The sequence below is a fragment of the Larimichthys crocea genome, chromosome XXI, assembly GCF_000972845.2.
Source record: "Larimichthys crocea isolate SSNF chromosome XXI, L_crocea_2.0, whole genome shotgun sequence".
Lineage (NCBI taxonomy): Eukaryota > Metazoa > Chordata > Actinopteri > Sciaenidae > Larimichthys > Larimichthys crocea.
This window is the reverse complement of record NC_040031.1, coordinates 19,316,039-19,341,439: the sequence shown is the minus strand read 5'-3', so window position 1 is coordinate 19,341,439 and position 25,401 is coordinate 19,316,039.

The following is a 25,401-nucleotide window of genomic DNA, read 5'->3' as shown; positions in this document are numbered from 1 at the left end:
TGCTTAATCTTTGTTAAGGTTGTGTTTTGTTTGTATGTGTAGAAGTTTACATCAGCACATTTCAGTGTCATATGTTTTTCTGTTTTCAATCATTGCAGCATATTCTTCACATATACAGTAGGAAGCAACACCTACAGTAATCTTGCTCAGTAGTTATGAACAACAGAACAAATCAGCATTGTGCAGGACACATGTTTGTCTATGCTTATTTGTAGCATAGCATGGTACCTGCAACCTTTTATATGTATTTTATACTGTAGGCTATGCAGAAATATAAAAAAAAATAAAATAACTTTTTTTTGTTTTGTTTTACTTCTACACTTATATTTGTATGGAAGCCCTGAAGAGTCATACATCCATACATTTTATTCCACCCGTTTTCCTATGATGACAAGAATTTTCCTCCGTTTTCCCGTGATAACGAGAATTTTCCTCCGTTTTCCCATAATAACGAGATAATTAATTTGAGATCGCGATAAAACAAAGCGATAGTCTAGTGTATTAAATCATTGCAGGAAAACATCATTTAGTGTAGCAATGTCAGAGGAGCAGGAGAATATCGATCACCGCATCACATATCTCTTCAATCAAGGCCTGACACAGGCTGAAATAGCTTTATGCCTTGCTATAGATAATGTACACATTAGTGTGCGTCATCTGAGAAGACGGCTAGCAAGGCTTCAGCTTTATCTGAGGCGGAATCTAACTGTGCCTGATGTCGTCATAAATACCCTGAAAATCAAAACTGACTATCTGATATTTCAAACTCAGTAATTGTTTGAAATGTTTTGAGTTTTGAGACAAAACAAGAACAAATACACTAAAGGTGTCTCCTGCTCATCTGACATTGCCACACTAAAAGATGTTTCCTGCAATGATTTATTACACTAGACTATCATTTTGTTTTCTTGAGATCTTAAATTAATTATCTCGTTATCACGGGAAAACGGGTGGAATAAAATGTATGTATGTATGACCCTTTAGGGCTTCCGTATATTTGTGTATCTGAGGTGCTACACCGGACTTCCAGCCTCAGAGGACTTAAGAACGGACTGGACTAAGTTTATTTTTGATGGTAACGTTCTCCCACTGTTGATGAAACCTGAACGTGTGGATGTGTGTATGTTAATATTATCGCTACCTAAGCACAGCCGACAAGACCAGCAGCATAGCCAACGTTCAAACATATGAAACGATATAAAAACACGTTACATTAATTTAATAACTTACCATTCAGAAATATCCTGTTCTCGGATTTGTTTGGGTGCCTCTTCATGCAGAGTCTGATTCTAGTTCAAATATATCCTGTTGTAAAGCTGTAAAGTTTTCTCTGGCAGCCATGTTTATCCCAGAGCTTAAAATCAACATCGTCATGGTACTGTGTCGTTGTACTCACATCGGCGCCATCAGCACACCTGGCGGAAGAGGGGGGCGGAGTAAGCAGCGAATCATTTGCGTTAAATGGAACAGACACTAAAACTGGCCACTCTGAACGGGTGTAGCAAAGGCTGAGGTGTTGAATCTGTGGAGAATTTTGACCAAACAATGTGACATTTCATTAAGACACGTGGGAACTGTGAGAAAAAGGCCATAATATGTCTCCTTTAATATACAGAAAATCACCCTCCACATCACTATCACAAATTCAAACTATCATCTTAGAAATAAATTGCCAGTAAACATAGGGGGCATAAATGTGTTTTTATTCCAACACTAATTCTGTTGTGTTTTGAATTACGCAGACCATTAGCACCAGCAAATGCACTCTAAGCCAGTGTGTGTGTGTGTGTGTGTGTGTGTGTGTGTGTGTGTGTGTGTGTGTGCGTGTGTCTGTGAGTGTTTGCTTAGAAATGACTAAGTTGGAAACAAGACTGTTCAATTGCGTGTCAGTGGTATTAATATGGGGATGAGAAGATGCAGTTGTTTCGCCTTCTGCCTGTGCTGCACATTAACTACCTTATCACTTCCAAACACTCTGGTTTGACTCTGTCAACTCAAACGAGCTAATTTTCTTAGTCCTCCACTCGTTCTGATTTTCATTTTGGCTCCCCCCGTCTGTTTCGTTTTCTCTTCTTCTGCCCACACACAAAACGTCCACTGACTCTCTTTCTCTCCTCGCTATCTGCTGCTCCCTCTCTTTCTGAGCGGCTTTCTTTAATTTCGATTCTGACTAAGGATTGTACCTTGTCCTAGTTGCCTATGCGGCTGAGTCATAACCTTTTTCTTTAAGCTGGTTTCTTTAAGTGACTCCCTTTCAGCATAGCTCACCTTCTTCAAAATGCATTCATTTAACTACCTCTGCAATTTGTTAATGGGCTATAACTATATATGTGTTAAATATGATTTTTTTTTTCATTCCTTGTCTTCTTCTTGCGTCTCTCCTCTCTTTTTCTGAATTTCTTTCTTGCCGTCTCAGTGAGTGAGAGAGGATTATACCGTGACAAAGAGCCATGGTGCAGTAGAGGGGGATTTGGGGACGCCGGGCTCTCTGTCATCTCAGGACTCACTCATATGCCTTTGCGCTCCATTATTGTCCCACTGACGCATCAGTCTAACACAGAGCAAGAAGAGAGTGAGAATTAAGGGAGGAATGATGCGTGTGGTGTATTTGACTGCGTATGTGTGTCTGTGTGTGGGTGGCAGGGCACTGGCTTAATTGACAGAACAGTCCCTTGAGTTTCTTTGACAGTCCAGATAGGAAACTCTGCAAAAAAAAAAAAGTAACTTCTTGGAGTTTTCCATAGCATATCACCTGGATATTAAATGACATCAAATCAAGACTTTAAATGGAGGCAATGGGCCGTACTGTGTGCTAATGTGTTACTGTGCAGTGCTCTCAGTCGCAGAATCGGATAAATATCTCTGGGTGTTAAGCGCTGAGTAAATCACATTAACCACACACATCACTGCTGGCTACACACTACAGCACTTTCATTTTCTGATGCCATGGTGTGTGTGTGTGTGTGTGTGTCTGTGTGTGTGTGTAGATGTGTGTGTCTGAATGTATTTGTGTTTGTATGCATATTTACTTCCATTACTCAATCCGGGATCATGAGTCTTGAATCAGTAAGAAGAGATGGGCTAAAAATAAGAGGCAGAATGAGAAAAAGACCACTGAGAAACGACAGACAGAGAGAGAGTGGCACTTTTATTCATTCACCATGAAGTTGTGAGTAGCTCCCAGTTAGTCCTAGCTGGCTGTAGACTGGGTTCATTATTTTATGTCTTTATTTAAAAAAAATATATATCAGAATAACTGTGAAAATGATCAACTTGTCAGTCAGGCTCAGTAGAATTTCTTTGGTCCCTGCTGTATATTTTCAACGGGTTACTGAAGTCTTCAAAAACACTTTCCCTTCTCATTGTTCACTCTACAACGTTACCAAGCCAAAATTGGGATCCATTGTCACGAGTCATTTGGCACCACTGGTCAGATTGTTACTCAGTTACTCAGTTCTGGGCTAGCCTGAGGGTGAGGTGCCTACATTTTATTCGTCTTTTTCTTTTTTTGTGTGTGAAACTGACTTCCATTAGACAAATCTAGGAGCAAAATTCGCCCTGCAGACAGTCTAAATGTCGCCTGCATGGTATGACTCACTTGGCTTACTTTAGGAACCAGGTACTTTTCTTGATTCTGTTTTTAACTGTATATAGCACTCCCTCAACACACACGATTTTCCTAGCTTATTTTAGCTTATTTAGCATGACCTCCTAAGATATTGACTTCAATATGACAACAATGCAAACACACAGGAACAATGTAAGGCTGGATGGATGGCTGTTTCAGATAGGACTGAATGCAGCAAGGCAAAAGACTGCTGAAAAAAAACAAGGGTGTTTGGGAAATCCTACTTCAGAGGGCAGGCGACGACACAACTCTGGTTTCTTTGTGTTGTTTTAGTGATGATCTCTCTGACCAGTCCACATATTGATACCAAGAAAAATACCAGGTACCCTACTATCCATAACTTTGACAATAACTTTGTCAATATTACATTACATTACATTACATTGCATTTAGCAGACGCTTTTATCCAAAGCGACTTACAGAGGAGGACATAAGCTGAGAAAGGTGTAAAGGAGCACAGAATAGTTAGGGTTAGGAAACATTCTCGAAACAGAAAGGTTTTTACAAGTTTTTTAAAGATAGAAAGGGATGTTGCTGTTCTAGTAGCCGTTGGTAGGTCATTCCACCATTTGGGGACGACCACAGAGAAGAGTTTAGAGTGACCTCGCTTTGCGAGAGGCGAGGGTACAACTAGACGGTTTGTATGAGCGGAGCGTAACGCCCTGGTCGGGACGTGAGCCTTTAGTAAGACGCTGAGATAGGCAGGGGCAGATCCTGAGGTGGTTTTGTAGGCTAGCGTCAGAGCTTTGTGTTTAATTCTGGCAGCTACAGGCAGCCAGTGCAGGTCGCTGAAGAGTGGGGTGACATGTGACCTTTTAGGTTGATTGAAAACCAGTCGCGCTGCGGCATTCTGGACCATTTGCAAAGGTTTGATCGCGCAAGCAGGTAGGCCAGCCAAGAGCGAGTTGCAGTAATCGAGGCGGGAGCTGACTGTAGCCTGAATCAGGAGCTGAGCGGCATATTGGGTCAGGTACGGTCTGATTTTTCTAATATTGTACAATGCATAGCGAGATGACCTCGCTACGGAGGAAATGTGTTCAGAGAGAGAAAGACGATCATCTAGTACCACGCCCAGGTTTTTAGCAGCATGGTTAGGGGTAATAGTGACAGTACCAGTTTTCAGGTTGAAGTCATGGCAGATTGACTCATGTGCAGGAATGAGTCAATCTGCCATGACTTCAACCTGAAAATTGGTACTGTATATAAAAAGATCAAGTAGAGTCAAGTCAAGCCAAGTCATACCATCTTTGTTTGTTTGCCATATCTTTGTGAGATATGTTTGTCTTACATTAACCAACCCTTCTGTATCTCCTAGAAATTACTCTATGTTCGATAACAATGTGCTTTCCAAGGTGTGGAGGGAAATGTAATATACCTGGATTATCAACCTATTGGTGCCACATTTTCTTGTTTTATTTTCGTGCTGCCTGTTTTTTGGGTTCCATATCCTTCGACAGCAAAATGCAAACTGTCAAGTCAAGTTGAAATGGTCTGGCTCTCTCTCTTTTTGGATTCCCTCAGGTTTCTCCACCACTGTGCTGCACTGAAGCACTGTTCAGAAGGTGTGACTCATTTTGCCCTCACTGTTTTGAATCGAATTTTTGAACCATTTAGTTGCAAACACATCGAGTGTCACTACACACATACACACTAATATAATTCCTAAGCCTTGTGTAGCTGAGCTGGAGCCTTTAGCAGTGAATCATAGAGTATGCCACAGAGGCTAACTCTGCTCATGCTCTCATGGCTGATCTGGCCAGGTTCCTCTGGGGAAACGCTGGCTTGGGCCTGTTAGAATTAGACTGAAAATCAGGCCAATGGCATCACTTCAGAGACTGTTATAAAATTATACAGTATACCCAGCATTCTGTGTCATCATTATATACTGTATGTGGGCTTGAGGAGTTTTAACCAGAATAATCATCATCACAATTTATGACTGCTGAGATGTAAATAACTGTCTGGGTGGGCAGACTGAGATAAGACTTGCCATCTCCATGGCGATATTGCTTGAGCGTACTTTTAATGAACAAAAGAGAAATTATGTGTCTGTATAATGTGAATACCTGTGTGTATCTGTAGGCAGGCCGGCGTGTTAAAAATAAAGAACACTAGGCTAATCTTATTTCAGTCTATAATATACATAATTATCCAACATTAACGTTTCATATAAGCGATGGGTTGGTTCTTGAACTCTTTAACGGAGCAGACAACCTCATTAGATAAGCATTAGCTGAATAGATGTAAACCCAATTTATCAGGAACACGTGTACCGATGTATGGAGCCAAAAGCCTACACACACCCAAGGCGTCAGACATCAGCTTGCCTGATTTGAGTATTAATCATTACCACAGACATGCACACACACACAGACTCTCACACAAATAAGATTCACTCCCTCTTTGTTTAGTTGCGTGAGTTCTTTCCTCATGAATCACACGGCAACATGCCGTGCCTGAAAGGAACATTCTGGCAAACAGTGCGTGTGTGTTTGTGTGTTTAGGGAGAAAGGGGGTGGGGTGGGTGGGCTGGGGTTGGGTTTGGGATGCTTTCTTATAAGCAGGTTAGGACTCCCAGTAGCATCAATCCTGCTACAAACTGCTCAATCCAATTTAAGAGCTCACCCCAAGCAAGAGTGTGTATGTGTGTAATTGTGTTTATAAAGTGTAAACTGGTGTTTGCCCTATGGCTGGAGCTGGGCAGAGACTGCAGGCTAGTGTGGATTAACGTACAGTATACACACACACACACACACACACACACACACACTCTCACACACAAACTCATTCTCTTTGCAGTCTTTGCTGTTGAGGAATGAAGCATCGTTGATATTCCAAGTTGCTGCTTGCCACATTCAGGAAACAAGAATCAGCTCATGAAACACAGCCACACTTTGTACTCACTTTTATCTATCTGTCTGTCTGTCAAATACACACACACACACACACACACACACACACACACACACACACAATATCCGTACAGCCAACACACAATCAGCCATTCTCTATTGTTCAGGAGGTGCAGTTGATCAGATTAGCAGCCCCCCCTTCAGTATAAAACATTCAGCTCCTGGAGGGGGAAGAGTCATGGGAGCCCTAAGAGTGTTTATTCATGTAGCACCCTGGGAGACCTCACAGGAGCACGTTGGAGGGAACACTTTACAGTGCACAGCAGAGCTCATCAGCTGAATATATTACTCTGCTCCTGAAGGCAATGCTGTTCACTTTGGACTCCTACAGAGTGAACACTGCTGATCAGCAGGACACACACACACACACACACATACACACATATACACACACTGATTCTCTCTCCCATTTCACACCCACCCACACACCTCAACCTCTCTTCCCCCGAGCTGCCCTTTCTTCCATCTCATTCCCTTGCCTTTAATGGGAGGAGGAGAGGATGTTAATGGGCAAGAAAAGGTCAAGGACAGCCACTCATGTCCTGCTTAGGCCACAGGCCATCCTTAGCAGACAGACGAAAGTTGCAAACAGGAGCAAGACACTGGAAAGATTTTGTAAGAAGTGTGTACACAGAGACAGCTTGGCAGGTGTGTGAATGGTTAGTCACCTCGATTAAGATTTGGGTTTGTGTCTCAGCTCCTGGAAACATTGTGAAGAGTGCACAACATAGCTTTACATCTTTAATGAAAAGTGCTGATACATGTCTGAGTTTGCTGATCCATTAATCAAAGCACACACCCAACTTAGTAAAAAGGCAGCTTAGAGCAGCTCTTATCTCATCACGTGTGCAGTTTTCTCTCCTTACTTTTTTCCCCCTTATTGTCGAGCTCGATGATACCGTAAAGAGACTGAGAAATAGAGAGGGAGACAAACCTTACTCCACATGTAAGCAACCTTGCTTACAAGGCTCATGTATCTCAATCAACACAAACAATATCAATCAAAAAAAAAAAAATGCAAGGCAACACTCCTCACAATAACAATGCCAGGGGCCACACACAATGACTGGCATTTGGTGACAAATAGACTTAATTTAGATGCAACCCTGTTTTCTTGTTATTAATTTCCCTCTCAACTACTTACACACACTGGCATACACACACACACACACACACACACACACACACACACACTTTCTCTTCCCCTCTTTTTGTAAATGATAAGGTTTTGGCTCTGACTGACAGGTAGTCCAGCCTCCCTGCATCTTCTCCCTCTATCTTCCTTTCTGTCTCTCCTTCTTTTCTCTTTTCCAAGCTTTTCCTTCTGCTCTCATTCTGCCCATCAGCATTATAAAGCTCAATACAATGTGCACACACACACACACAGACACACACATATATTCACACAGCGGCATGGAGGGAGGAGAAATTAGGAGGAGAGCAGAGCAGAAGGGAGGAGGCCTTGAGTCTTAGCTGACACAATGTCTCTAAGCTACTGTTACTGAAATGTTTTTTTAGATTCTCTGGTTCATAATAGGGACTTGAACATCACCATAGATGCACTGCTGACAGGACAGATGACTCTTCCATTGAGTTATTTTTTTCTCTACCCACAGCAGACAGTGGATTCCAAATGTCTGACAATAGTCAAATATGAAACTGACAAAATGCTGCTGTGGAGATTGGCTCTGGTGACAAGCGGAAGAGCGGAATGAATCATTACACCTAATAAGATCATGATTTACAGTTGAGCCATGTCAGGTTTGTACCACATTGCACTAGACCGGTGGTGAGAACCACAGCATACAGGATATATAGGATACTTTTCTCCATAAAGATAGCATCAGTTGGTTGGAAAAATACCTCCTGGAGAAGTTAAAATCAACCTGAAACTTGAGAAAATGCTAAGCAGGACATTTAGATTCATTTGGCTAAGTTTAAGAGTTACATTATCACTTTTCAGACATCACTCTGTTTAGCAGTTTTTAGAATCATACTTTGGACTCCATATAACTATTTCTGCCATCAAAATCTGAGAGGAAAGCGCTTTTACAGGGATTGTTGAACCGAGACAAACAAGGTTTGTGTGTTTGCAGTTTGCCCGGTCAAACAGTAATAAATGGACCAAAGCCTGCAAAACCAGTTCATGCAGGCAATGGGAATTGCACTGCTGCACTCACATGTGACAAAAACTGTAACAATAATAACTGACAAGATAGGCATTGAGTTAACGCTCACATCCACTCCTTTAATCTGCTGCCTAAGTCTGTAAACACTGCTTCTACCTACTGCTGGACATAATACATAATACTTGCATTCATAAATCCCTCCTCCATCTAAGCACCCTCTGCTTCTCCCCAGAATTCACTATGCTGAGCCTTGTGTGGTGAGCAGTGAAGAGATCAGAGACACCAAATATCAGCCCTATTTTGTATTCACACATTACAGTAAGGTGTGAAGTGGCGAAGAGGGTGTGTATTTGTGTGTGTGTGTGTGTGTGTATGTGTGTGAACAATACGGTCTGGGTTTTCCCCACTGCAGATTTGTGTGTTTCTTTTAAATTATAGAATGAGTATCATTTCCAAGCATTTGGCATGGCAAACATGATGAATGCGTTGCTGCTAAGTTATTATTTTATGATTAATATTTTGTTATTTATATAAATTATGAGTGTTTGTTGTAAAACCTATTATTTTTCTTCAATGGAGCAGAACATACATGTAATGATTTACTTGCAGTTGCATTTTGAATTTGTTCAATGCACCAAATGTTTCCATCTCAGCCAAGCATAAAAACATTTTTGTGATATTTTGTGACCCCCCCCCCCCAAACTGTTTTCTTTTTTTAAATGCACAAATTGAAAATGTGCATAAAAATGTGTGGATGGAAACCCACTTAGTGGCAGTGTAGTTATGTGGGCATTCAGGTTCCACTAACCGGGTGGAGAATGATAAGCAGAAAATCTATACTCTAGGGCTTGTCAGAAACATCCCTCCAGAAACACTGACACATGATTGCATGACATGTTTTTCTGAGAAAATGTGTTACATGACACACACGACACCAGACAGCTGGTGTCATGAGTTTCATTTCAGGGGACGCGTAACTAGGACATTAGACAGGTTGTTGCGTGAGTAATGTTGATTTGAATTCCTGGAAAGTGTGAACAAATGTGGTTGGAAAACAGCTACCACCAAGGCGCCCTTTGGCAAAGCAAGTAACTCAGAATTGCTCTTGTGCTGTTCAGTTTCCCTTGGATGAATATATTTATCTGGTCTCCCGTATATTTGTTTGGCTTAGCTCTTGTGTAATGGCACATTTTCTACTCCAACTACACACTGAACAGCGAACACCAAGGGTTTACTCTAGGAGTTCCTCTCACTCTGATTTCCAAGTGACTTGTTGATGTTAACCAGCAAACAGCTTCAGCCACAGTGAAATCCTCCTACACGCCAACTAGAGCTGAGTGTGTGTGTGTGTGTGTGTGAAATGTGTGTTTTATTTCCTCAGGTGAGACAGAGAGAGAGAGAGAGAGAGATAGAGAAAGGGTGTGTGAGAGAGAGAGAGACACTGATGCAGAGTTAGGAGAACTGTCTGACTGTGTGTATTGTGATGAGTGCTGCTGTGTATGCCGTCACTCCAAGTACAGGCTTGTGCTGCTGTTTTTCTGCTGCACTGCAGAGGCCTGCGCTGCCTCTTGCTCACAACTTTCGACTGGTTTCCCCGGCAACCAGAGTGTCTGCACATGGAGAGCAACCAACTTCCCCAGATGAGAGCTTTTGTCAGTGCGGTCACGATCACTAGGAAAGAGAGAGAGAGGGAGAGAGAGAGAGATGGGAGAGCACGAAGTAACTCTTACTCATATATCACTTACATATCTGGGTGAGGCATAAATTGCTATTTGTCCAACCAAGTGGTCAAACCTTCCTAAGTTATAGTAGTATGGGATCTCTCTCTCTCACACACTCACACTCACACTCACACACACACACACACACACACACACACACACACACACACCAAGTTATACCTCTTCTAGCTACCACAGGAAACTGGATGTCAAGTTTAACTCACAGGATAAAACTATCTGGGTAATATTTCAGCCCAAGTCTATAAAAAATATTGTTGCTTGTCTGAGCTGTACTACCCCTGTGTCACTGTGTGTAAAAATAGGTGGACTTTAACCAAAGATCTCGAAGAAAGGAAATGACGTAAATGTGCGTCAGAGTTGAAGAATCCTGCAGTTTTTTTATTTATTTATTTATTTTAATTTAGGAATTGCAATTTGTCTAAGGTTATATGGTTGATGAAAGAAAACAGTTGTGGTTGTAGCTAGTTACCATAGCTAAGAACTGTGCAAATATTAATGTTCATCCATTGTTTAGTTATTCAACAGCCAACATTACGTATTAATATTACTTATGCATTGTTTATAATGCAGAGCCTGCCTATTATTGCCGGAGCCATTGAGAACAATCAAAGCTATGTAAACAAACTATTCTTTACCACTAATTTGAAAGACATACACAAAATGTATCGTCCACAATGATGCCAGCAAAATTACTGCTTCATTTTTCTATATATTTTTGATATATATATTTAATGTGTTGCTCACTGTGCAATACAGATTTACATCCTCTCTTTCTTCCTCCTTTCTCCATTAGCGGCCTTACAGACACTTATTTTAAAAGTGTGATAAAACTGGGAAATACACTCAGCTGCATGTGTGCAGTAATGTAAACACTGAATGAAAAAGGCTTGGAATGTCTAGAACAAAGAGCATAACTATATTCGGTGCAGAGCTACTGGAAAAACAGCACTAAAAGAGAAGATATGAGAGAAAATAGTAACACCTGCATGCTCACTCCATACCAGAGATTTATTACTGTAACATTTCTGGGAACATTTTATAAAATTGGCTTTTAACTCCGAGATAATTGTCACAGTTACCATTCTGCCAACCTACTTGACAAAAATAAAAAGGGTGAACATGAAGCAACCAGTGTAACCTGACTTGCATAATTATGCGAGTGCATGTCAAATAGCCTTGTAGCAGATGCCGTTTGTAGAGTTAACATTTGTCTGTGATACAGCAGGTCTAACTTTCTGGAGCCAACTCAAGCATGCACTGATGTTCAGTGGTTTTGTCAATGTAATCCTACAAATACCTTGTTCTCTCTCCCTTCTTCGAAAGAATTAAATCTAAATCTCCAAATTCCCTCACTCTCTACTCTGAAACACTGCACAAAGCTTTACAAGTTTTGTTGTAGATATTGGCGGGGTAGCACATTTGGTGATTTGTCAGTTATTGTTTTTGTTATAGTCACTTTATTGTTAGGGTCAATTTGACTCACAGGGTATCAAATGGTAAACCTGATAAATGTTCTGATGCAATTTGATGCAACAAAATGTCATGTGCTGAAATCATGTGACCCTTGTGCAACTTTGTCCCACACTGAAACAGTATTTTGACATATTTCTGCAAAGCTTTTTAACCACTGTTCAAGTCTTGCTGTCATTACTAGAATTTGCTTTCTGGTTCTCTTTTTTTTTCTACAAATGCAAAAAGATTTGCTGTCCTTTTTCTCTCTCGGATCTTGCTTGCCTCCTGCATTATAAATCCAGCTGCTAAGTCAGAACATCTAAATTGAAACAGTTTGAACAATCTTGACCGAGCTTTGTGCCTGATCCTTTTCGAGATGAGTAAATGTATTTTGGCTGTTTGCTTGGAGGGAAAAAAAATTCAAGTGCCAATTATTAATCATTTCTGTTTATTGAGGAGGAGGGAAAGCTGTTCCTAAATTTTTCGGTCCAATCCTCGTTGGCATGAATTCTTATAGTTTTGTAGTCAGAAAAAGAAAAGAAAATTACAAGCTGACATGAATGTAACTGTGACAAGTCAACAAATACAGATCTAATATGTTGTCGTGATCTTAAAAATACACTGGTTGCATAAAATAAAATGCACTTCTGTTATTTGCCTATTGACTGTTTTCTCAATTTAGATCTGTAAAAAAAATAAAAATAAAGCTACAGTATAATGCCCGAGAGAAAAATCTGTGCCTGTATTACTAAAACGTCCATAGGGTACGCTCCTCCCCTAAACCACCCCCACCCTCCCACCTTCCTCTTTCTCCCTTTTACTCACCTTGTTTTACTCCCCTGTTTGTTTCTCTCCTGCTGTATTTGTCTAGATATATGACTCACCAGACTCCAAGGCTCAGCTGCAATTTAGCTTTTCTGTTTCATTCAAAACATTCTCTCTCTCTCTCTCTCTCTCTCTGTCCTTCCACCCACTCTCACCATCTATTTCTCAGTAGTGTTTTGGGGCCCCAGCTGACCTCTCCTCTTATGAATAATAATGAGTTTTCCTCCACACACATTGGTCATTGAGATCCAGCCAGCAGTCGCTTGATGAGGACAGGGCGGCTTGCTGTCTCTTTAATATAGAGGTAATATGATTATTATCATGACACTGCAGCAACAAGGGGCTGATGGCTGTGTTTGCATTCATATTATTTTGGCCTAATGGCACATCCATGTTTTTAGGCTAGTCATTACTGTCACTCACACACTCATAACTCTTCATTACTGCTAACAAGGACATGAGAACTCCTGCGACAGACACTCACACACACATGTACACCTCCAAAAAGAGAGGGCTGTTATTGTTACCAGGTTGTGGATTGTGTTTGTATGTGTGCGTCTTCCCGGGACAACTCTTCAATCTCAGAGCTGTCTCACTGTTGTGATGCACTGTCTAAAGTGTTAACTCGAAAATGTTTCTCCCTGCCCATGGGCCCTGGTTTTGTCATGTCAAACATAACAAGGTTAAACGTTGTCTTATTCTTATGTATAAATCTTGATAAATCTTAAGTGTCCTCTGTTCTCTGATCTATTGCTGCACCCTAAGCCACATTGTCTTGCTTAGCTCAGATAGGCACTATCTTGAATTGTGACACAGAAACGGAGATAGTGGACATGATCAGGAAGACGCACAGGTAGATAAAGATCACCTCTCTGACACGACCTCTGTCAATGACACATGCACACACACACACACACACACTAAAAACTGCACACTAAAGGTTGAAGACAGACGTGTCGGGTCAATAGGCTTTTAAGTGGAACACATTCTTTGTGAATGTGCATGGGCAAGAGTTCAGACAGAGTGAAAGATGTATAGATTCAGATTTGAATAAGGTTTTCAGACACAGACAGGCTTAAAGTGTAGTCACTCTGATCCTGGTTCTGCATCTCAGAGTCTACTTTAAAAATCACTGGCTGCATACATCAGTTAAAGTCACTGGTGTAGACATCCTTAGCATTTTAAGTGTCTGTGGATGTTTTGTAGCCATTAAAGAGCAGTCTGTTTGATCACAGAAAATAAGCACTTTTTGTGTCTCTCTGTGTGTCTTCACTATTCACAAAGAAATATAGATAAGATTGGACAGTTCTAATAACACAAGACATTTAAAGGATGCTTTAATCTGAACAGCAGCATAGTAAAACAAGACTAGATCTATTTTTGGCTAGCTCCACAGGCAAAGCACTTTGTGTTGGTGCCATGGTCATGGTCTCAATAGGTTCACAAATGTCCTTTTTTAATGAAGGATGTCTTACATCCGGGTGTGGTGCAAGCTAGTGGGTCAAGGTTAACTTCTGATTCCTTTCTGAGAGGATACATTACTTATTAAGTAGGAGGGGGCCTTACATCATTGCTGACATGATGGAGGGGGCTTCCAGAAAGTGGCCACAGGGGCAAACCATCTTACAACCATGCTGTCTTGTCCTTGCTGATGAGGTGGCATCTCTGTGTCCGCTGGTCAGTGGTCATGGTCCTCATCCTTACAACCTTCATCACCATCAGGGTGAGCTTGTGCGGCTGACTTCATTCAGCCAGATGTGGGTTGGAAGCAGCAGGATCCTATAGCCCTCTCTGCTTTTCATCCTGCCATGTGATTTCATTGTGTCCAGAAAGAAGATAGGGGGTCTTACTGTGAGCGGATGATGGTGCCACAGCTGTGCTGAATCCAGCTCCGTCCTCTGGCACCACTGAATAGAGTCCAAGATAAAGGCACCAAAGAATCCATCCAGGGAGCACAGAGCATCCACCAGATCCCTCCAATCCTGACATTTAAGGGCCAGTTGTCCATTAAGTTGGAGTTGGTGGAGAAGAGTGAATTAGGAATGAGGTCACGACTGCTCTTTTATAGGGACAGCCCTAGTAGGGTTGATAGGCTTATCCTGATCAGCTAGACATAGAGTATAATGTATGTGCAAGGTTAAGCCTTATCTGTTGGAGAGTGAAGTATGTGTGGAATAGAACAAATCTGCTTTTGTTCTGACAAAACAGCAAAGTACACTTATTTTTGCCTTGCAGTTTCAAGGAGTCTCATAATAGCATAAAACCATCAAAGCTAAAGAAGCGTACAAAACACTGAGCCTATCCAGAGAAGCCGGACTTCTCAAAAACAAAAAGCATCCCCAAGGGGGTGTATCACAAAGCAGAGTTAGCAAGATTATTATTATCATCTATCAATATGCATGACTGAATCATACTCCTAAAGCTAATATTCACATTTTGTGCTACAGATGCAATTCGGGAGCACCAGGATGTACAACATTATCAGGAGTGTAATTGTTTTTGCAGTTATCTGGATATATTATCCTGCTTCTGAAAAAAAAAAAAAACAGTTTTACAGTTCTCAGAACAAAAAAACAAAAACTAAACAAAAACATGACTGAGCATGACTGTGGTACAATAATTGAGACTTTGACCTAACAGGACAAAGCACTGACATGCAAGGCATGTTTTTTTTTTCTTTTCTTTTTCAGACAAAATTTTGAATGGCACTGACCTTTTCTTCTAAACAACCCCAGAAAATACAGTCACTGATTGAAGTGACAGCCTGTTTGATTGCCGGACTGCCTTGTATGCTTATTATCAGATATATTGTTTCCAAAACAAGCATTTTGAATTAATTCATTGTAGTTGCCATGGCAACTCTGTAATTAGATTTCAAGCAATTAGTTCATTATTTTGTATGCACTTTGTGTCTTTATAATGTTCTTCTCTTGTGCATATTTAATTTTGCAAAATAAATTAGAACGGTTTAATTTGAAGGGCTGATTTAATGACCATGGGTAATTATGCATCCTAAGGCTAGACCATTTCAGAACAATGTTTAAAAATATATAGAAGAGGTTGATTGATGACTTTTGAAATATTTTTGAGTCACCGTGTTATGGAGAAAATTCAATATACTCTACATACTGCATTGATATTATTAACTGAGTAACTAAGTATGCTAGAGATGTGTAAAGGGATATATTTAATTTTCTTCATGGATGTGAGCATAAATAAAGGAAATAAAATTTCAATCATACCCGATGATTCAATAGAAATGTTCCATTACACCTCACTGAAGCACAGATAAGAGGTAATTGACAAGAATTGACCGATAGAGTAAGTGAGTGAGCACACTCATTATCTCAATGACCTGACCCCCAGCTTGCCCCAATCACACCCCACCAGCACACACACACGTGCCCTGGATCAACCACACTGTTACTAAGCAACTGCTGCAGCCAACCCTGTATTCATCCCAATCACACTACCCCAAGGGCTGACACAGATGACAGTGATGTGTGTGTATGTGTGTGTGTGTGTGTGTGTGTGTGTGTGTTGCTTGTGTGCTGATGTATCCTCACCCCTTATCTACTTAGTTGCTGCAAACATTTCTGTCTTGTATTTCAGTTCACACTGTAAGTTAGCCATTTATCTGAACAGCTCTGCGACCTGCTGTATTTCTGTACTTAGAAATAAGTTGTGATGTTTTGCCCCAAAGCGTGAGAACAGACAGAAAGTAATCCTGCCTTAAAACACAAGAGCTTGAGTTGGCATTGCTTTAGGTACCAGTGAGACATGAAATAAGATCCAGAAAGTCTAGATCCATGAGTCTGAAAGATTATCAGACGCCGAAACACTGCATGCAGGTGCTGCTCTGCAAAGTCAGCAGTAGAATCATTTTTTATCATCAAGATAATCTAAGGTAAACATATATATATTTAGTAGACAAAGCTTCCTGGTCTGTGAAGTGAAACTAATGTAAAAGTGTGTTAAGCCTGCATTCATTCTAAAGGCCAACAGGGGACAACTCTTTTTTTTCTTTTTTTTTAAAATCAGATAATATTGAGTCTAATGCGTAAAATACTTTACTTCTGACTTGATCTATTTCCTCAGTAAACTCAGTTTCCTCGTGAGTTTATGTTCTCAGTTGCCAGTTTGAAGTCGTCTTCCATCCAGCATGATGTTTATTTTCTAAATTATGGTCCCATTTAGAGTCAAATAGATGCTAAACAAGTAATTCTCTCTGAGTCTGTCCAGCGCAAGTGTCAAACTGTGCAGTGCTGATCAAATATGAACCAAAATACTGTTACTGCATTGGCTATTTCTTGCCTCAAATGTTTTCAGAAACATGTTTTTGTGTACTGTTTAGCTGTAATATGCTATTTTGTTCCTGCTCACAAACAGAGTCAAAACCATGTGCAGCCTAACTCACAGTACATCACCTACAAGCTCTATGCTCTCATGCAAATATGGTAATTTCTGGCTCCAACAAAATGGCAGCAGCTGGTTGTTCACAAACCAATGTAGCATCATAGTTTACACTTGGGTAAACAGAAGAAATATGGTTACAAAGTAATCTACCAGGAACATGTACTTGTCCCGTGTCTGATCGGACAGATATCATTGCCCAGTGATGTTCTGGCAAAGGTTGAGCCAGGTTCAGCTTTTTTACCAGACACATCTTCTGCTACCTATCTCCCTGAGTTTAGCTGTTTTTGAAGGTCAGATGCATTTGAACAAATATTATGTAACACATTACTGGCGTCCAACTGGTCTGGAGAGTGCCCTGGCTTATTTTGGGAGTCAGAGACAGAGAGAATGTGCAAGATCTAAGACAAATGGTCAGCAGGGTGCAGGCTTGTCAGAGGAGAAAAGTGGGCCAATGTGAGTCCTCCACTATGATAAATCTCAGTCAAGAGACGACAAAGGCAGACACACACACACATACAAACAAATACACAAACATACATACACACACATTAGAGATAAAGAGATTCTGGTGAAAATATCTAAAAGCTTTTAGGAGCATTACAGGTATCCATGTAAATGATGATCAGAACAGATCAGATCTTTTATGTTCACATTTTAGTCTCATGTAGTTTAAAGGAGAAAATTGTTTGGCAAGGGCTTACTGGGAATTTTCCTTTAGATATATAGTGCTCTGAGAGACTGTGATAAGGTTCTTGTGATGTTGGTGAAATCTCTCTTCTAAAAATGGATTTTATGAGATCACATCTCTGTATATCCGCACTTGACCTTAAAATGACAGATAAGCAATGTAGAACATGCTATGTGGAGCAGTCAGCCTCTTGAAGATGCTCAGAGGAGCTTGTTCATTTGTTTCAGTTACAAACAGAGACTTACTTTTCATATGTCCCAGGTCCAGGTTATGAGAGAGAGAGATGCCTGTTGTGTTGCACAATCTTAAAGTATACTGTAGGATAGTAATTACTACAGTCCAGTATACTAAATATAGTTACATAATATAATGTAGTCCCCACCTCTCTGCTCATCAGCATGACTGGTGGTGTTGGCAAGGTCTCGCTCTCCTGGGATTGCTCATCTGACAGATGGTAATGTTTCTAGGTTTCCTATGGGTGTTATATGCACATTAACAGTGGCCTATTACATAAGCACCTTGCGGCTGCCTGTGGCTTGCCCAACTGTGGAGAGGTGCTAAAATGTTGCCTCTAATTTGCACCTGTTACGACGGACTACATACTTGTTCATACAGTCGACATCAGGAGGTACTGCTTGGCCTGTCCCGGTGTACAGAACTTATTAAATGACTTTCTGAAACAGTGCAACATTAGTTACTGTAATGGGCCCAGTTTGGTGTCAGGTACTGTATAGCTACTGCCTTAGAATCTAAAATTCTAAAAAAAAAATCTAAGCATAGTGTTTCAAATTATATGATTATGCCACAATGTTACAGTAATTTTCCACCTAATATGTACATATTTAATAGTATTGACACCCCAAACTTGCCACTCTGAATGATGCTGAATAAATAAAGATGCTGACATTTATTTCCTTTTCAGCGATAACATCTCCACAGATCTGATCTGCATGTAAATGATTAGGTCTAATCAATGTTTGCTTCTCTCTCTTATATCTCCCTACCTATTGCCTAAGATAGTTAAATAACTGGGCATGTGTCCAATCCACCAGTGGCATGAACTAAATCGACAGTCTCTCTTTTTCATGCATGAAAAAATGGAACCAGAAATAACATAAGAAGATGAAATGGAGTCGAGAGGAGACAGGGGGTAGAAAGTAACACAGAGCTGGCTAATTTGGAATCCAGTCAACTACTCAAGGGCCCGCGGCTTTCTGCAGCCTGGCAGGCCTAATAGCAACACAGACGCCAGCAGACAAGATTTCACAGAGTGCAGCGAACTTCAGGTGAACTCAGTGGCTCTCACCAGGGAACAGGCGAAGGAAGAGGGACAAGAACATAGGTAGCTGTGGAGCTGTCTAGTAATGCTCACATCAACTTTAGTCACACACAGTCAGTACTCAGTGGGACACATGTCTACTGCCTGCTTCAGGAAAAAAAAACCCTCAAGGATGAAGGTAAAACAGAATAAAATAAGTAATAATGTACATTTGTTTGAATAAATACTAAAATCTTTCATTTAAAACTAATAAATACAGCTACTTTTAACAAGATGCACAGCCTCACCATCCAGTGGTGTGTGAAATACTGGCACGCGACATATACTCTGGTGTCTTCCCCATGCTGATGCCTTGGATGGGAGACATGAAACAGACCTGGTAAGTTAGCAGCCAGCAGTGTGAATGTGGCCGAGATTTGAGTCAAGCCAACAGCTCGTTTGGCATCAGGCACCAGTGAGACTCCACAAGGTCACCAGCGCTCAACCCGCATCAGATCAGTAAGGACGAGAGTACAGAGAATCTGACCCTGAAGGGGAAGGCATACATACACTTACATACATATGAAAGCATGCAAGAGCACAGACAGTGACTATAGCCACATACTGCGCTCGGTCAAACGAGCACAAGTCAGGTCAATGGACATGCCTACATATATACTTAATGTACAGTTGTTTTTACTGTACGTGCTCAAGGACACAGCCATCAACGTGATGAGACAATTCATAGATCATGCGAGCTTGCAGAGACACAAAGACACAGCTGCTGTGCTCTCTTACTATCATCGGAGTAGCAATAAATGTCATCCGTGTCTATGGATGTCTGCCAATATAGTGGAAGATAATGAGCAGTATTGGTGATTAACCTGATTTCCCCTATGTCCAGAGCACTCTGCCTCTCAGGACCAGCACACATGAACATACATGAAAAGACATTAAATCTTGTTTACATTTAAATAGAGCACAGCCAATGCCATAATAAAAGACTGGATGGTTGGATAAAAGAGGGAGTAAAGCAAAGAAAGAGGTCAATCCACACGAAGGGAGGCATTCTGGATATAAATGCCCTGTAGTGGAGTGCTGTCACTTAGTGCATGTGTAAGTGTGTGTGTCCCTGTGTGTTTGTCTACATGTCTGTTGAATTTCACATTTAAACACAAAGTGGCACATTAATGATATAAGTAAGACTTGTGGAAGAACTGCAGAGGGAGAGATAAAGGACTTGATTTGATAACATGTGCTGTGACAGACACAAACCATATTTGGAGCAGATTGCACATTCTGAATGCGCAACAAACACAATATCATTGAAAAAAAAAAATACTGCTCAACACAGAGGAATATATGCAGTGTTTGCAGTGACAAAATAGACCTACTTATCGGGTGCTTATTTGCTGTGCTCCAGCACAAATGCCAAAGTTGTTTTCTGCAGAGCTGTGCACATTTAAGGAGGTCTTCTCACCCTGATTTCTTCTTAGACACATATCCCAGCTACCAACTGCCTCTGTCAGCACACAACACACACACAAACGCTAGTCTCCAAGGGCATTCTCACACATGCATGAAAAGGCACATGCACAATCATGGCATATGCACACACACACACACCACACCACCCACACACACAGGCAAATACCCCTTGGCACCTGAATTCAGGTTGCTATAACTGTATGGGCCATTTTTAGCTCTTTAATAATACTTGAATAGTTGTTACCTGAGATAACCCCAGGGAGAGGAAAAACAATTCCAGTCTCCCACAAGCCCTGGAGTTTAATCCTCTCTAGTATCCTAGGGAAATAATGCTTCCTCTAATAATTCCTTTGGTCTTACAGTTCAACATTGATGTCCTTTTGTGTTGGCTGAGGCAATTAGTTCTGACACATGTATAATTGATTATCATATTAACAGCTAAAATCATTCAGCTCATTTTTGCTGAGGCTGAGGGGATAGACAAGGTGCATAATGGCTTCGAGCAGTTGGATCCATGGTTGTGACCAGCCATGTGTTTTAGTTTCTGCAAGGTCTCATGTTAGCGCAGTTGGAGGTGGGGCTTATACTATGTATAGATGGATGGAGAAGCACTGTTCTCTATAGTCTAGTTCAAAGGTCACCAACCAACATTTTTCATGTGGTCTAAGGGTTCAGTCACAGCCACAGGGAAAGAGAGCAAGAGAGAAGAGAGAAGGGAACAAGAGGTAGTGGTTTCTGTGCCACCGTTCGATAAATGAGCAGAACACAAATTACTTTAAGTGTGTTGCCGTGAGCCAATTCAAAGGGCAGTGCTGGGCCAGCACTCTATGACCTTATCTAAAAGGAACAATTAGTGAGCACCGTTCAAAATGTGTCCCGTGAGAACTCATACATGCAAATATGCAAGCGCACACATCTATTTACACAGACATACGATTTAGCTTCAGGTTCAATTTAATTGACTTATGTAACATCTTTTTTTCTGTACATCATATGAAATCAAATGATAAGAAGATATCCAATTCCTCATGAAGATTAACTATGAGTGAAGTTCACACTCCTAGCACCACCATCAGGTCAAAACTTTATCCAATGCTTTAGTTTATGACATGCTAAATTTACGACATTCCCATCAGCCTCAGTTGTACTTTTGGCGTTCTTCTGCAAATATAAGTGTGCAAGACTGAGATAGTGAACATGCTAAACAGCATACCTGCTTATGATCAGAATACACCTGGAGTTAGAGTTGGATCAACCCATCAGGTTGCTTGGTTGGTTGCTTTATCTTTACAAGGTGTTATGTTTGTCAAATAAGAAATGATCATTAAATAGTTGTTAAATAAAGTGGATATATAAAAAGTTTGATCTCTTCTTTTGGAATTCTCAGAGATGGCATAATGAAATTTCACTATCTTGAACTCATTATTCGCCTGCATGTCAGTGTATCTAACAGGGTGGGTCAATTTGTCCCATGATTTTTCAACAGAAAGGGAGGGTGAAAGAACAAGCAAAGGAAAGGAGGGGAGGAGAGGAGTGGAGCGGAGACGAGGTCTATGACGTCAAAGGGTAGTTGGTGGCATACATAGCCTTATCTGTAGCCTGTATCCCATGGTTACCATATGCCGAACACAGCTGGGAATTTGGGCCGGAGAAAGCAGGGTGACGCACTAGACACACACACACACACTAGGACAGCTGGCACCCAAGACAAATGCACGCAAAACGCACCTATACCCTCAGCAGTGCTATTCCACTGTACCTGAATACGGCGCTCACACAGGGGGTGGTGTTTCTAATTCCATCCTGGGTTAGAGAGAACACAGAAGGCTAATATCTGCAGAATCTCCAACAGGGAGAGGTAACACACCTCTATCCCCATGAGATCATCCTGACCACGAGAGATGGATAGAAAGAGGGAGACAGAGAGAAAGATACATACAGAGAGAGGCGGAGAGAGAGATGCAGACAGACAGAAGAAAAAAAAAAGGAAAAGATGGTGCTGATACAGAGTCAAAGACAGAGACACACAGAAGGGAAAATGGGAAGAAGAGAAAGCAGCACATTATCTCTGTGTAGAGTCCTGGGAGGAACAGCCTGTTTGTAGAGTGATACCTATCGGCTCCTTGGCTGTCTCGGGAGATATTACTGCACTGTGGTGTACTTTACCCAGATAAAACATCCTTGCGTCTCTGATAGAAAGACTCAGACAGATAGTGGCAAGGTGAAAGGGAAAGAGGCAAGACTGTCAGACAGATCGACAGACCAAAGATTGGTGGAATAGTTGATCACTTCCTTTTAAAAATGCATGTTACAGCATAATGGATAAGATTATGCAGAATACATCACTTGGCAAATCCTTGTATTAAAAGTTACATGACAGATAATGACATATCAAGAGAAACACTGCTGCTGTGTAATACAGAAGTTTATATGAAGTCTGAAAACACTTTCAACATGTGTGTGAAGCATAAAATTTACAGCACATACACTATGTTGTGAATGTTTGGACCATTTATTTATTTATTTATTTTTACCAGCTTGCAGTAGTCAGAAGAATCATTACGTTCTCCATATGGAAAGTCATTTTTGATGTGAAAAAAACTTGAGCATAAATTTGGAAGTTAGTTGTCACTTTGAGACTTAGTTATCTCCCAGACTTTTGCTTTTTAATGTCCCTGAGCCCCTCCCTCTCATGATTCACCCTGCTGTGTGTCTGCCTGTCTGTCTCTCAATCTGCCGTGCTGCCTCCTGGGGCCCTGATTGAATAACTAATGATTAATATCAACACAGCCACCGGCACTGCAACTGATTTACCACACCCATTGATCCAGACCTTGAGTTGTCATGAAAAAAAGACACAGATTGAACACCAGGCAAGGTTTTGTGAGACTAAATTATCTGAGCTTGACAACCCAAAATCTGTGTGCACTGCTGAAAATACTGCCCAGGACAGAACATTTCATTCCCAGCTCTAACCATTTGAAATCTAATCCTTTAGGTGTGTTCTGAAAACTAAGTCCAGGATCTAACACCTGGTTGCTGAATATAATATAAATTTATTGGCTGATGAGCAGCTTCATTTGAACAGTTGGGGATTAACTACTTTTCTCCAGGGTGTTTGCAAAGCAGTTGCTGAGCAAAGATAGAGCACTTTACTCATACGTCTTTCTGCCAGATCGTCTAATTCCAGAAATATGAAGCAGAGACTTTTTGGATACAAGTGAGCTTTTTTAAACATCAGGATCACGCTGAGATAGCCCATCACTGTAGCTAAAATATCTATCGAAACTGGGACTGGAGATTCTGTTGTGGTACATGTAAAATTAAAAAACTGGATCTTCAAATGAATATAAAACAGGCATGGTTCAATTTAGCTGTGTGGAAAGCAAGCAGGCACGGTATTGAAAAACGTGCACCCACAAATGTGATGAAAGCTTGTAAGCAAATTATTGCTCACAATTTATCTGTACAGATATAATTGACTCTTTTTCCATTTCTTTCCCGTCTCTTATCAAATATATTCTGAACTGTTGTATGAAGTAAAATAATTAGAATCAGTCAACAGTGAATATGTTCAGCTCTGTTTTGGCCCTTCACAGTTTCTGTGAGGTTAATATCTGACTCTTTATCTAGTACATGCTCCAGTATTTTCATCCGCAGGTGCTAATTTTGTCCTTTTGCCATTTGGTGCTGCACATGTAGGATTAAAGAGGAGCTTTTCCCACTAAAAACGGCTTCCTGCTGCATCTGGAGAGAAGGTTGATGAACCAAAACATTGAGCTGAAACACACACTGAGGGTAATTGCAAATTCAGGTGCTAATTCTCTGGATTCTTCCCTACTAATGAAGTCTTTCACATTTTACATACCCAATTTGTAAAAAAAAAAAAGTATGATGATATAACACATTAGTTAAAAAAAAACTGCAGTAAACAGTCAAAAGGAACTCATTTCACCACAACTGATTAATGACTATTTGTGCGCATTTTCTTCTAGAGTTTGCTTGCTGCACGCCTCGTCTCACACATGAGCATATCTACAATGAGACGTAAGTCAGGCAGTTAGTCAGTCAGTCAGTCACAAGCAGTCCAGAAGTTTACTGAACGCTTGGTTTGATTTGGACAGTTAATTTCATGAGCGTTGTGCTTTATTGCGTATGCTGCATATAGATTGCTCTACCTCCCTGAGTTTCTGAGTTGATTAATTCCTGGCAAGCTCAATAAAATCATATTTTGTAAGTAAGCAGGAATCCTAAAAACAGGCACAAAAAGTCTGCAAATGCATTTTAAGCTGTGAGAAATTTCCGTACACATTTGTCCCCAGAGAAATGCTATCTTTCCTTTTTGAAGTGTATGAAAAGAAAATACATGTCTACTCTCTTTGTTGCATTTGACTGTCTGGTGGTTTTTAACTGAACATACTTTGGAAAATGAGAATCGTCTTTATGGTAAAGTGAGAGGGTCGAAAGTTTGTGTGTCAAGTTACAGGATTTAAATACCGATACGGGAAGGATCATTTAAAAAGCTTTAGTATCATCTCACACACACTCCCTTCTTCCCCAGCTGTAGTAATCCTGACACACAATCCTAAACCTGAGGAGTCCACAGAGATGGAAGAAAGTGCCTAAAAAAGAGGTTAAATGACATTACAAAGACAACGCAATTAGATTATGAAAGATATTCTTAACTAAATCTGAAACTCAATGATCTGTAATGGGAGTCTTGTGGCTTATAAAAGCCTTTGCCTGGAATAATCAGTCTCTCTCTCTTTCATTTTTCCTTTTTCTCTCAACCACTCTCTCTTTCACACACACACACACACACAGGCGCGCACACATATATACGCACACACATATAGGGAGGGA